Genomic DNA, 13,034 nt, shown 5'->3' on the forward strand with positions numbered 1-13,034 from the left:
TGTTGGGAACTTACCCAGCCCGAGACAGGCATTCAGGAAAGACAGTATCTCGTCCGGAACAACCAGCCACAAGAATTTGAGTGTCTCGTTAGACAAATTGTCCGGACCAGGAGCTTTTTTGTTCTTCATATTTTTTATAGCTAGGTCTACTTCCTCTTTCATGAAATAATTAACATTTTTGCTCCTGGGGTATTTTTCCAACAGAGATTTCAGACCAAGGCTGTCGTTCTGCCCCAAATCTCTGACGTTGAATAGCTCTCCCAAATACTGTGTCCATGTGTCCAGATTGACATCGTTGGCCACGTAATTGAGATTTCGACCATTCAACCTCAGAAACCTGTAACAATTCTCCTCCGCCTCGCCTAAAATTCTTTGGTCGTGTTTTTCTTGGAATTCAGATTTTTTCCTGTTACACAATCTTCGATACTCTCCTTTTGCTTTCAGAAATATTTTTAAAATTTCATTCCTTTCCTCTTGAGTTCCATCCCCTAACAATGAGGACCCCGCTAGCGCTCTCAAAAATGTGAGATCTTGGCGAAAGATAAAGCACTCTGAGTCAAACCAAGGCCGACTCAGCCTGCCCCTTTCACCTGGCGCTGTTATCCTAGAACGTTCAACTAGTTGTAAAATATTATTATAAAAATTATCAAGGTCCTCATTGTGCAAATCAGCTTTTAGAATTATTTTATAACTTAAGAGGAAGTTTTCTAGTAAATCGTGATCTAATTTTGTAATATTTGGTAATTTTTTAAAACTCCGTGAATTACTAAAATAATAGCAATTTTAACTTTGAAGTGCAGGAAACGCCAATGGTAGTAGCGAGAAGGCGCCACAACTTGGTTTGCTTCACAACAGGCTGCACAAATCCAATCAGAGCACATCTTGTCAAAAATACAGAGCTCGATCATTTTCCTTGCCAGTATGATAAAAATTAAAATATTGAAATAGCCGCAACCAAATTAAATTACCAGTTTATATTCCGTTTTGGTTGGAGGTCTATTTTGTGCTAAATATATTTATTCAGCCTTTCGGACTATTGGCTCCAATTGTATTTTTGTGCCATGTTAGAGGAGTCAATTTTTCTAAAAAGTATACATGAAAGGTTGTCAGCCAATGAACCTGACGACATGAGACAAATTCCGAGTGATCGATTCTGCCTGTTTGCTGTGCAGAGTGTTTTGGAAATTTGGCCCTTCGCAAAAAGACTGCGATGCCTTTCTGGTATAAGGGTACGTCATGCGTTCGGTGCAGGCAAACCAAGTTAGCGTGTGTAGCACTACATGTGTTTGGTGTTTATTTATTTTGGCAAATACCAGCAGCATCTTTGACCAACGGCTATGCTGTTTAATCGGAACACTGAACGTGAATCATTGATGTGACCGACCATAGGGCTGGGCGCGCGCTTGATTTCCTGCCTCCATTAGGGCCGGGTGAATTATTCACCTGGCCGGACGTGACACAGCGCTCATGCTGACCGCACACCAATTAAACTCCAATTATTATTAAAAGCGCGCGAGTCGTCCGGCCACCGCGGTTCCTTTTGCATAATTTTCACTACCTGCGGGGTACAAACTCTCGAATTGTTGTTACTTTCCTGTTCTGTGGTCGTGTCTGTGTGTGATTAATTGATGCGCGGGAGACATGGTCTGGTGTAATATTAACAAACACACGTATGTCGTTTTAAAAGCCTCGCGGCGCGAGCTTCATGTCGGTTCATAAAAAGTTGAAACATTATTTTTCCTAGTTCCAACTGTAATGCTGATTGAAAGCATTCCACGCCACTTTTGATAACCTTTACTGGGTTATATTTTATTCACAGTGGTTGTAAGTGCGGGACTCATTTCCTACATATATGTATACACCGATGTTTGCGCAATGGAATTCCCAAGTGAATCACCCTAGGGGCATGAAATAATATTTTTATAGATGTTTTTCATATTGCACATTGGTTGAATAGTTTGTACAATCATTTTTTAAAAATGGTTTAAAGTAAAATTGATTCAATTAACATGATGAGCATTTATCAAAATAAAATTTATAATAATTGTAATGTAAACGGCAATATTATATTATAACATGACTGAAAGTAGTACACATGGTTTTACCGTACAAGCAAATATAATCAGCTTATTTTTCTGAAATATTTTTCCAAATCTCGCAGAGATTTAAGTAATTCAACTGCTATAATAAAAGGGAGATCAAGGATTGTTTATTTATCGATTAAGTATTACTCCTACTATATAGCTGAAGAGTAAGCCTTACTTTAAAATCCTTCTTTACTGGGCAGAGTGGAAACTGCTCATTACCTGAGTGCAAAAACAGGACAAACGCAAGAGATGTTCTCTAAACCCCACTTCGCATGCAACACTGGTGCTTTGCCCTCTCCAACTGATCTTCTGCCGCTGACAAGTGGCGGGAAGCAGATTCATTCAATTGCTTGCAGAAAAATCACGTGCCGTGCTGGCGGCGTGCCCCCTAACGAAACACCACCCCATTTCACCCTTTGTCTTCTTTGTGTCGCTAACTGGAAATTTTATCTTGATCAAAGGAGACGGAATTCTGCCGCCCCCAATAATAAAACAGCGGAGAGAACGGCAACGGCAGCCAGTGGTACTGCCTGCTTTTTTGTTGCTGGCTGTGAATGTCGCCAAATGAAATTGAATTTTTCCACAGCACGCGTTTTGTTTTTGCCGAGAGAGTCAGTCGGCGCGGGCGTTGCGCTGAACGGACGGGCGGCGATACGTGTTCATGAGCTGGCCGCACGCAATAAAAGCAGAACGCCGCTCCGCTCCGACTCGCCGGCTCTGCTGCTATCTAAAACGGAGATACGCGTAGTCGGCTCTCTGCCACTCCACATCTATGACGCCAAAGCCAGGCTAAAAATTTTCATCAACGATAATCTCATCCGTTATCTTTGATGCTCAATTTGCAACAAAAATATATTAAAATGGTCTAAAAAGCCAAAGATAACAGTTTCGTCGACTAAGGATTTTTTAATTTTGTTAAATTTCTTGAATTAATAATAAAATTAGCTGAGTCGATTATATTTGCGCAAGGAATTAAACTTAAAAATATATAAAACAGAAAGCATAAAATAATTGATTGAATGCTAAATGGGAGGAATTTTAATGCTGTATGTAGTTTTAATTTTTTTCAATAAAATCTTTCAGGATTCAACACTTTATACAGGATATTTATGGAAATACAACAGCGTACGATTATTTACTTTTTATATAAGATGTAGCTTTGGTAAGAGACATTGGTTTCATAGGAGAGTCAAGTAGGTTTATTGAAACAAACTAGTCAGTACGGAATTACAGTATATAAATTAATAATTTACAATTTTATCGGACACAGCAGATAAAAAAATGATACCCACGAGAAGAATATCTTGTTTGCATGACTATTTTAATTTTTCAATTTCCTTCTGTTCTTATAATTAGTTTAGAAGCTAACTAAACGATTAGAACCCGATATTTAGAGGTGATAACATTAGCAAAATTCGAAATGTTTTTCAATTTTTGACCTGCAATATCTCGCGAAATAAATACTATCCCGTTTTGTTCTCTTCGCTAATAAGTTCTACATCTTCAGGGCTTCATTATGTATATTTATCCGAAAAAAAAACTATGTAGAGAAAAATTTAATTTAACTTTTAATTACAAAATTAATTACCCTTGAGGCTTGGAAGTACAAGAATGAGATTGTCTCTGTTACATCTCGAGTATGAACAAGTTATGACATATTGTCCCACGCTGAGAGTGTGCGATTATGCGGAGTAAAGTTTGTCTCGTGTCTTTAACCAGAGCAGTTCATTCCTTCCCTCCTGGTGCGGCCAACCTTCAGAGGCCACCCCGGCATACGTCACAAGGCATACCTCACAACTGCTTTTCAAGTGGCGACGAGGATGGGATAAAACAGTCCCACGTTCTCTTCTTTCTTTGTACCCTTGCTGTGCGTTCGTTTGAATATTATTTCTGGCATTTCCACATTGATTTCGTTTTAGTAAAATTTTAGTAGAATACAAATTAATCTAACACATTTTTTTAAATTACGCGACGCTCACTCTCCTGGGCCTTGTGATTAGTGCAAATTTGACGCATCAATAACTGAACTGTCTTTATAAGCTTTCGATAAACCAATACTTCTGGGAAGCTGCCGATTTTTGCGAGAACGCGTTTCTCCTCTCAAGATCCTTTTACTCCTATCTACTGGAAAGCATTCATCTTGGGCGCATTTGCGCCCGTTTTTTGTGCGAATATTTCCAATTCTGAACGCACGCAGTCTCTTCCCTTTTGTTATTTATTATTGAACTGTGCACGCGAAAAGAAATTACCAATATTCAGTGTGCAGTCGCAATTTATTGCGCCGTATAAAGACAGAGACCCCTTTCTTTTTTACGAAACGCCCGAGTGGATAATGGTGTAGCTCTATTATGCGACCAAAGATATACTTACTTGCCCGGCGTGTATGGTGATGGAAGACGCGCGCCGCCGGCAGCTTTTTCTCGCTCGCCGCCAGCCCGCTCGCCCGCCTGCGCTCTTCATTATTATTTTCCGAGCGACGACGCGGTCTTTCCATATTAGTCACTCGCGACTCCTGCGGCACACCACCCGACATTTTTTGCTAATTCTATTTGAATTTTTCGCTTGCACGGCGAATATTTCACTCCGGCCAGGAAAGCGCAGCGCTGCGAGACTCCAACAAGCAAAAACATTCAGTGCTTTGTCATTTCGGTCCAGTGCGGAAGATGGATGGCAATTTGATAAATCCACGCCGTATTTTCTCACACCACGCCACCGCTGATTTTGAGTTCCAACTCAACCGCATTTTTAGCTTTTTTGTTGCGACACCGGTAAGCAATTAACTCGAAAAGAGCTAGTATCCATCAAAACACGAAAAATGGAAGCTTTTCACTTTTGGGTACGGTCAATGTGCAGTGCTTATGAAAAGGCAGACTTTGGAATCTAACCAGCTAATTTGTTATAGCTCTGAGGGAAATATAATTAAGTATCATCAAAGATAAAAAATGAAGCGTTTTCTTAAATAGTTACTCAAAACTGACTAAACTGACTGTTTTCAGCCAAACACCCAACATAATTCCAAAGTAGTAAATTTTCCTTGCATAATATTTAAATTGTATTTTATACTGTCGATATTCTTTACCAAATTTTCAGTATTATTATTTCCGTTATCATTAGCTGCTTCTCGTCTTTTTTGCAATCCATTTTTATTGTCCTTAACTGTCGTTAATACTAGAATTTCCTGAATTAGCTACTCTCTAACATTTTACTCCGCGCTCGACAGCTCGCTGCAGTATACAAGAATGCAATTCTTGAATGTTTGAAACTTTCCCCAAGAAACTTTGAATATTGGCTGTGTTGACAGCTAGGAAAACTAGATAGCAACGCATGTAAAAGTCACCGTTCTGATGCTCCTTTCGCGAGTTTAAGGCATATTTGCAATGTTACCCCGGAGGGTGATAGCCATCCATAAAGCCGTGGATTCTTTCTCGGCAGGCGTGAAATACTTCTTCTGCACTTTTATCGTAGCGTAAGGAGGAGGTGTGTGTTGAGTCTGCCCAGTGTCGCATAAAGCTAGTATAATAAAATTGGTGCAGTAAAAATGGGAAACACAGCGGAGGCGATAATGCCTGGGATATTTTTACGACGTCCATGACGACTCGATTATTGTTTCTCGCTCTGGGTGTTTCTCTTATTGGGCCGTTAATTTTTTATTGTGCGCGCGACCCAAATATCGTTTTTACAGCGGCCATTATTAGATATTAATGAAATGATTAGTTTAATTAGGCTTGAAAAGTAAAACATACTGCTAATGAGTTGTCACCAAATTATTTAAACAATTTTTCTGGAATACATTCAATTCGCTTAATGTAGTGTGTTGCGAGATCTAGTTCATATACTTCAAGCAAAATAGTACATCGAAAATTCTCGCTAACTTGTTACCAATAACTAGCAACTTGTGCTTATCAATTAATCACCTGCACCACAACAAACATAAGATTTCTTAACTCCATATAAGATAACCAAACAACATTTTTTTATATCAATCTATACCAACCCCAATTAAAATTATACCATAACCATCAAAATTGTGTAAAAAGCAACATTTCAAAATATTCAAAATCACGTTCAAAATCCTCTAGGAAGATATAGGATAAGGAAATTGGTAGGTCTAACTTAATTTAATTGTTGGTATATATGCCAATGAAGGCAGATGCATTTGAGATTGACATATTTTTCAGTTGACATCAAGAGCAGCCTTCTCGGTGTATGGCGAGAGGTGTTTATTTTTCTACATTTCTGCGATTTTTACATATATAAATGTGCTGTTTTACTATAGTTTCAGCCCTAATGCATGAGCTAAAATGAAACTCGATTTACAATTAGAGTTTGTTCAACAATTTCAAGACATTAATTTGACAATCAGCAGTCGAAACTAGTAGAGCATTATTAATCACCTCATCTCACTATACACCGAGGAATCTGCTTTATTTTAATATTTACTCAAAATATGTAATTTAACCTAATTTTTTAATTTGGAATTCAGGGGTTTGACAAAGGTTTGCAAGATCTGTGCTCACTCGACAATATTGGATTGCTTTTAAATTTGTGTCAATAGGAACAGCATGGAAGTTAGGATTCGGGCCAGCTAAAGAAACCAAAAAGAATGGAAGATCTCGCACAAGCTCTTGGCCAGTTTGCAAAGGCGCAGGGATTGTAGTGTTCGGTTCGAGGCACCAGTAGAGCCTGTCATCTTCGGCTACAAAGGCCTCACCCCAAAGAATGTTGAACTTTGTTCCTTAAAGCCAAATTATTATTCATTGAGGTTTTTATAATGTTGTTCAATTGTATTTACCATTCATTTGAAAGAAATAATTTTCAAGTTGCTCATATGAAGTAGCAATGGCGAGAGTTCCGTTAAGCAGTTTCAAGCAATCATCATACGAAACCTGAACATGAAAATACTGTATGAAACGCTTTAATTCATATTGCGCTAATTCAATACTTTGATTGAATCCAGTCTACTTGATGTTAAAAGTGTCCATTGAGATTCAATTATTCTGGATTTATATTCTATATCTGTGGAGAGAATAAATTAAACGCTTATGAATACCGCCATATTTGTTATTATACTTATTGCAGAGCAGGTACTTTTCATGTTGTAGAATATTGAATTTGGAGCAAAATTCGTAGTGTACGAGCACCGTGACCATAGGTGTTCATCGTTCACGATTGGCAAGTAACGTAAGAATTGTTCATACATTGAAGATTTATTGCTCTGCAGAATTAAAACGGGATGAATTGTCTGTTCGGTATTTTCTTGAAATGAAATCGAAGTGTTCCAGATGTTGGCCAAATTTTCAGATCCATTCATCAAACACTTGACAAAGTCATAGATGTACAAGCAATCAGCTTGACCTTTTGGTACTGATTACAAAAAAATCAATGCTTTCTGCTTGACACAATTATGGTGAGCAAACCTTTAAAACCACATTGCTCAAACATTTCAAAGAAATCTCCTTTTGTGATTTCCTCTGGTGTTATTGATGCGCTTGATTTTGCATGACTCGCAATTAAACTTATCAAATTGTTTGATCCACCAACCAGTTCCATTGAGTTGTTGGACGCCAAATTGTATACTTGAACTGACACCAGGGGTAAAAATTAGATCAACCGACGAAAAAACATGTCAGTTTTAACAATCGAAACACTTGCTCACTTAATGGGAAATCAATATAAGGGAAATGCAATCGACTGCCTCGCACATATTTCAATACGTTATCAACCCAAAAATTTTCACCGCTGTATATCTGCAAATGTAACATAATTATGCACGGTTACCAAAATAAAATAAAACTGTAATTTTACCATTGTCGTCAACTCAGACACACACAACATGTGGCACTATATAGGAATCAAGTTCAATTCTGCTAGGATTGTATTTATCACTTTACTTTCATTTTGTATGAAAATCTGTTGAACTGCTCTCTCGTAAACATATTAATTTCTCCTAAAAATGGGAATGGTGTTAATTAGCATAGCCAATATTGCATTCAAAAGTCTGTACTTTGGCTCAATTTGTTCACTCCCGTGCATTCTTTGATAATTGAGGTTAATATATTATTATCCTTAGAACGTAATCTTCCCTATTATTATTGGTAGTTAAAATATCTGGTAAAAATGACCAAAATCAATACTTCACAGATAAAATTGAGATTTTCGTTGCAGTTGTTGGTTCCAAGAAGAGGCCCTATACAAAACAAGATTTTATTTCAATCATATTAAAATTTATTCATAAAATATTTATTTATTTGTTAAATTTATACCTTCATTTGCAATATTTTGAACAAAGACACAAGAAAGATTATTTTTGGGTTGATTTTTTAACCACTTTAGATCCGGTTTAAAAAAATCCAGAACTTCACCAGAGCACCATCTGGAGACATGTTAAGGTGAACAAGTATCTTATTACTATGATTGACATTAACCTGAAAGATCCTTGACAAAAGTTATCCGTCCCTGAGGTCCAAAACGGTATTTCCAATTCTATAATATAAATATTATATTGCTTTGAAATTTTTGATGCATTAGATAAAAGAACTCTGGCTTAAAACGTCCTCTAGGCATAATTGCTTCTCGTAAGAGTACAGCGACACAAGTTTTAATCCAAATCCACAACAATAAGCTCTAGCTTCATTCCATGTAAGCTAAAAAAAATAATTAAATGAGAAATTTTAAGTTTCCAAGAAGACTGGTGTTGATTTGCAGTGTGAAGAGGTATAGGCTGCTTACTTTTACTTTCGGCATGAGGTGATACACATTGCACGACTTAACCCAGTCACCATGAATTTGCGGTTCTAAATGCAAATACATTCATTTATTTCATCATATTTGTAAATAAAAAGAGTACTTTGCAAAGTAGCTTGAACGCCTGGGAGATCAAAGATGATTCTTTTTTCCTGCGCATCAGTTAGTTAATAAATTAACCTCTGTTATTTCTAGCTACTAAAAAGCATACGTTTGGAACACAAGTTATCTTCTCACAAGTTGGAATGCGTGAGCATTCTTGAGGAATTTCCTGCAAAATTTTATAATATGAATTGAAAGAGAATGCGAATGATAATTTTCATTACTGTGCTTTTTGAGTTTGTCGTGATTATATCAGTGACGCTCAGATTTTCTGTTTCGCATGCAGAGTTGATTAGACGAGACTGACATGAGACTTGATATATTTTGAAAGGAGTCGTTGTTAAATCTGTTTGCATTAAAATAAGACAAGCGCCTTCCTTGTCAGCGTTCACATCTTTCCAAAAGGTATCGTTTGAGTCCCAAGGACCGAATTTGTCGTGAAAGCAAAATTTGTAGTGGCCTACGCATCCCTGTCGAGTTCCCGCTGTCCAAAAGAATGTTGCACCTGCAATTTTTAAAACAAATCAGTTTCAAATAAAAAAAAATAGCTTCAGAGTACCCAAAGACCTTTCTTCGTAAACTTTATCCAACCTCACTCCGTTCAAAAATTTGTCAGTGGGTCTAATTGGTTTCATTCCTATACTGCAGCAGAATTTTATATTATCTGACCATGTTATCTATTGGAATTGAATGACATTGAAGAATAATTTATTAACTAGATGATTTTATTTGATACAACCTTCGTGTTTCCAAACAGGTATGTAATAATCACTCCATCAATAGTCATTTGAAGCCAACTACCGTAGCTGTCTCTTTCTTTTTTAAGTCTGAATATACTAACTATTTCAAATTGATTAACCACTTAATAACTTACTCAAGAGTTTTTTGTCCTCGCTGAATAGTTTAGGCTATAAAGAGTCGAATTATTTCCACATTTAATCAACTCATAAAATAATTATCACATTTATTGTGCAAATGCTTGCTGGAGGACATAATGGATAAATGCATTTAAACTAGAAAGTAATATTGTTAATGAATTTAATGAAAACGCAATAATATAATTTTATTGGTATTGCCTCGCAGTAAAATGGTATTTTATCAACGCAGTTAAGTCTCCTCAAGGTTCCAGTGGAAATATCAAAAGCCAAACATTTTTCAGGTGAAGGATTATTTGAAAGTCCAAACGATTCTTGCTGAATTGCCATTCCGTCAGCAGCGCACCAAGAATATGCAGCATTTCTGCAGTTTGATTTGCTCTCCGTCATGCCACTCGTCCAATACAGAGAAGATCTTCCCTTTGTTTCGCCTATAAAATACATGCATGTAAATCCAAAAAAACGCGGTAAAAAAAATCGGAAACATACTAAGAAAGTTAAATTTAAAGTTGAACATGGGACCTAATTTCTTTTCCTCCTTTAAGCAGTTTTTGTGTTTCTCTCCGCCACCAATCGAAACAAGGTTCATTCGCCGTTGAGTGCAGGAAATCACGGCTTCCTTGAATGTCACCTAATTTTCTCACATTCAACTATTTTGCAAATATGTATAATGCGTGAAGACATTTGTCATTCCAATATACAGTAAATGGCCACATTTGTATTCCTTATCGATGGCGGTTTTTGTCTTCTCCTTGACGAACGCCGTCACTGACCCTTGAAGTCATTGCATAAAATTTTTTCGTGAATATTCAATATATATACTAACTATCATTGAGAAATATGATATCTGAAATGCATAATTATGTAGATATATTAATAACTAAGCATATAATGTGGAAATCTTAAACCATCTGGACTTGCAGAGTTGGTAAAATCCTATAAAGTTGAAATATAACATATTGAGGTATCAGTAATGTATTAATGTAGACCATCTGAGCGTTCCTGTAAAGAGAGCAGTTAGCAGCGCATAACCGGGATAGAGATTGTTTGAAACATATCGTCTGGAATAGAAATTATGAGTTTTATATTGTTTGAATGCTCGACGTAAGAAATCGATCAGAGCCATCTCACCTCCGATACAAATAAATTTACTGTCAAAAGCCATAGCATAATCTTCATCGTGATATTCACCAACAGAGTCGCACCATCAAATGTTCTCATACAAGAAACAATCGGTCATTTTCCCTTAAATTTATTAAATATATCTATCGTTGTTTTGATCAAATAAAATTTCCTTCCTAATTAAAAATATTAATTTCCTGTCTATGAATTTCATTTATGAAAACTCAGTCCCCATACAGATGTGCAGTTAACAGTTTTCTCTTCTCTATTGTTTTTATTTATGCTATAGATATTATCAATTTCGTAGAAAATGATGCATATACGTTGATTAATTGTCGGCAGACACTGCCGCTCTCAATTTAATTTCCTCTCCAAAATGCGTGCTTTGCAACATACGTTTGAGGGACAGTGAATAATGAAAATCATCAGGCACTGTATTTAAATTTGACAAACTAAAATCTAAAACATTATAGGTTTTCTCGAAACAAACACATTAAAAAAATATGTGCCTCAAGATTAAATTAAAAGAATCTTACTGCTCTCCGCAAAGAGAAAAATCTAAATGAAATTCAATTGTTTGTTAGCTCTCCAATGATTCATTTTAAATATAGTTTTTAGGTTAACGCTGAAACTTATATTTTTATTTTAAACCATTTTAATCATTCCAGACAGACTTCTTATCTTAGTGTACGTCAATAAAGATATAGTTCATCTTTGATATTATCTTGACAAAATTACTAGATTTTTTCAAATATTTCATTGCGTCGTTTCCCGCCAGCGTCGTGTCTCACAATTTCCTTCTGCGGAAACCTCTCCTGCAGTCTTTTCTGGACAGTTCGACGCGAAGGGTAGAGATCTCTTACGCGCATTTATGCAGAGTGTCGGCGGATTTAATTAGATCGAAATTAGCGCCAGAAAAGCAATTATGAGATTTCGCCAGGGGCACGCCAAACGGGCAAGTTTTAAATCGTAATTAAATATTCCAAACCACGAGTCGGAGAACAAAGGTCTATAAGTCTGTCCGTTGGCTGCGCGCGCTGGCTTCTGGCTGGCAAGAGAGGGTGAGTGCACGCATTTCATTTCATTATCGGGGCGAGGCTGCGATATTGTTGTCGGCAGCAGGCAAACTTTGCAGGCACGGTGGCACTCAACTCCATCTGCGGCATGATATATACCCGAGAGAAAGATGCACCCGCCGTTCTCTTGCGTCTTTCTTGCCTCCGCTGCCGATTTGATTCTCTTTTAATCCAGCCGCTCCCCATTAGACGACGCCTTTTAATCAGCGAACAGCTCTTTTTCCTTTGTTTCATTTAACTTGAAAATCAGCATTTTCGTGCGCAGATTTATGAAAATCACTAAATACAATCGCCAAATCGTTTATTTTATTCTCTACTGACGAAATACCAAAAAGCTAAAACTAGTAGCATATTTGAGTCTACCTTGCAATGATTTTTATTTAATGTATCATTTGAATAAACACAATTTTTGGCACAATAAATAATGTTATGTAACATTCTTACTAGTGCCTTATTGCTTGGGAGAAAATAGAATTAAGATATATCTACCTGAACAAATGGCAATGTAGATTCTTTAAATTTATTTCAAACAAAATTTGTTTAATAATAAAAGATGAGTTGAGAGCCTCAACAGTTTAATATTTATATCATATGTGTGAAATGAAACGAAAATAATGATCAACAGTAGCAGTTTATGATTCGCTCTTCCGTTGACCACCTGAATTAAAAATTTTAAACTGCATGTCCCAGGGTGAAGATGAGTGAAGCAAATTGTTTTTAACTTATATACTCTTGTTTAAATTTGCCAAGCACTCTTGATCAATATATCAAATATTAAATTATGAAAATGAAAGCAAGAAAGCTACCCTGCGGGCAACTGAACTTTATTGAACCTATTATTTACATTTTCTATTCCTCGCAATGCTGATCGAATTCCTGCAGAGGACCAAAATATAAAATTTTCTACTTGGTCTCCTCTTTAACAGCGTGCCTGCAGAGCGGAGCATTTGACTTGTTGTTGGTACAAGTGATTGATGGGCGGAACAATGGCGAGGTAGGCACTTGAGCCGCTCCCTAAGATCCCACAT

The 13,034-nt window shown here is 36.8% G+C and overlaps 1 protein-coding gene and 1 long non-coding RNA gene across 3 annotated transcripts in view; one reads left to right on the forward strand and one right to left on the reverse strand.

Moving 5' to 3' along the window:
• Positions 1 to 13,034, forward strand: part of LOC135935637 (lachesin-like) — a 102,708-nt gene that overhangs the window by 41,894 nt on the left and 47,780 nt on the right. The window lies entirely within an intron of this gene.
• On the reverse strand, positions 7,979 to 8,360 carry LOC135935353 (uncharacterized). Its single transcript, XR_010574207.1, has 3 exons — positions 8,222 to 8,360; positions 8,092 to 8,170; positions 7,979 to 8,034 (listed from the first exon to the last, which is right to left on the reverse strand). It is a non-coding gene; the product is annotated as an uncharacterized LOC135935353 (long non-coding RNA).

This window comes from Cloeon dipterum, chromosome 2 (assembly GCF_949628265.1).
Source record: "Cloeon dipterum chromosome 2, ieCloDipt1.1, whole genome shotgun sequence".
Lineage (NCBI taxonomy): Eukaryota > Metazoa > Arthropoda > Insecta > Ephemeroptera > Baetidae > Cloeon > Cloeon dipterum.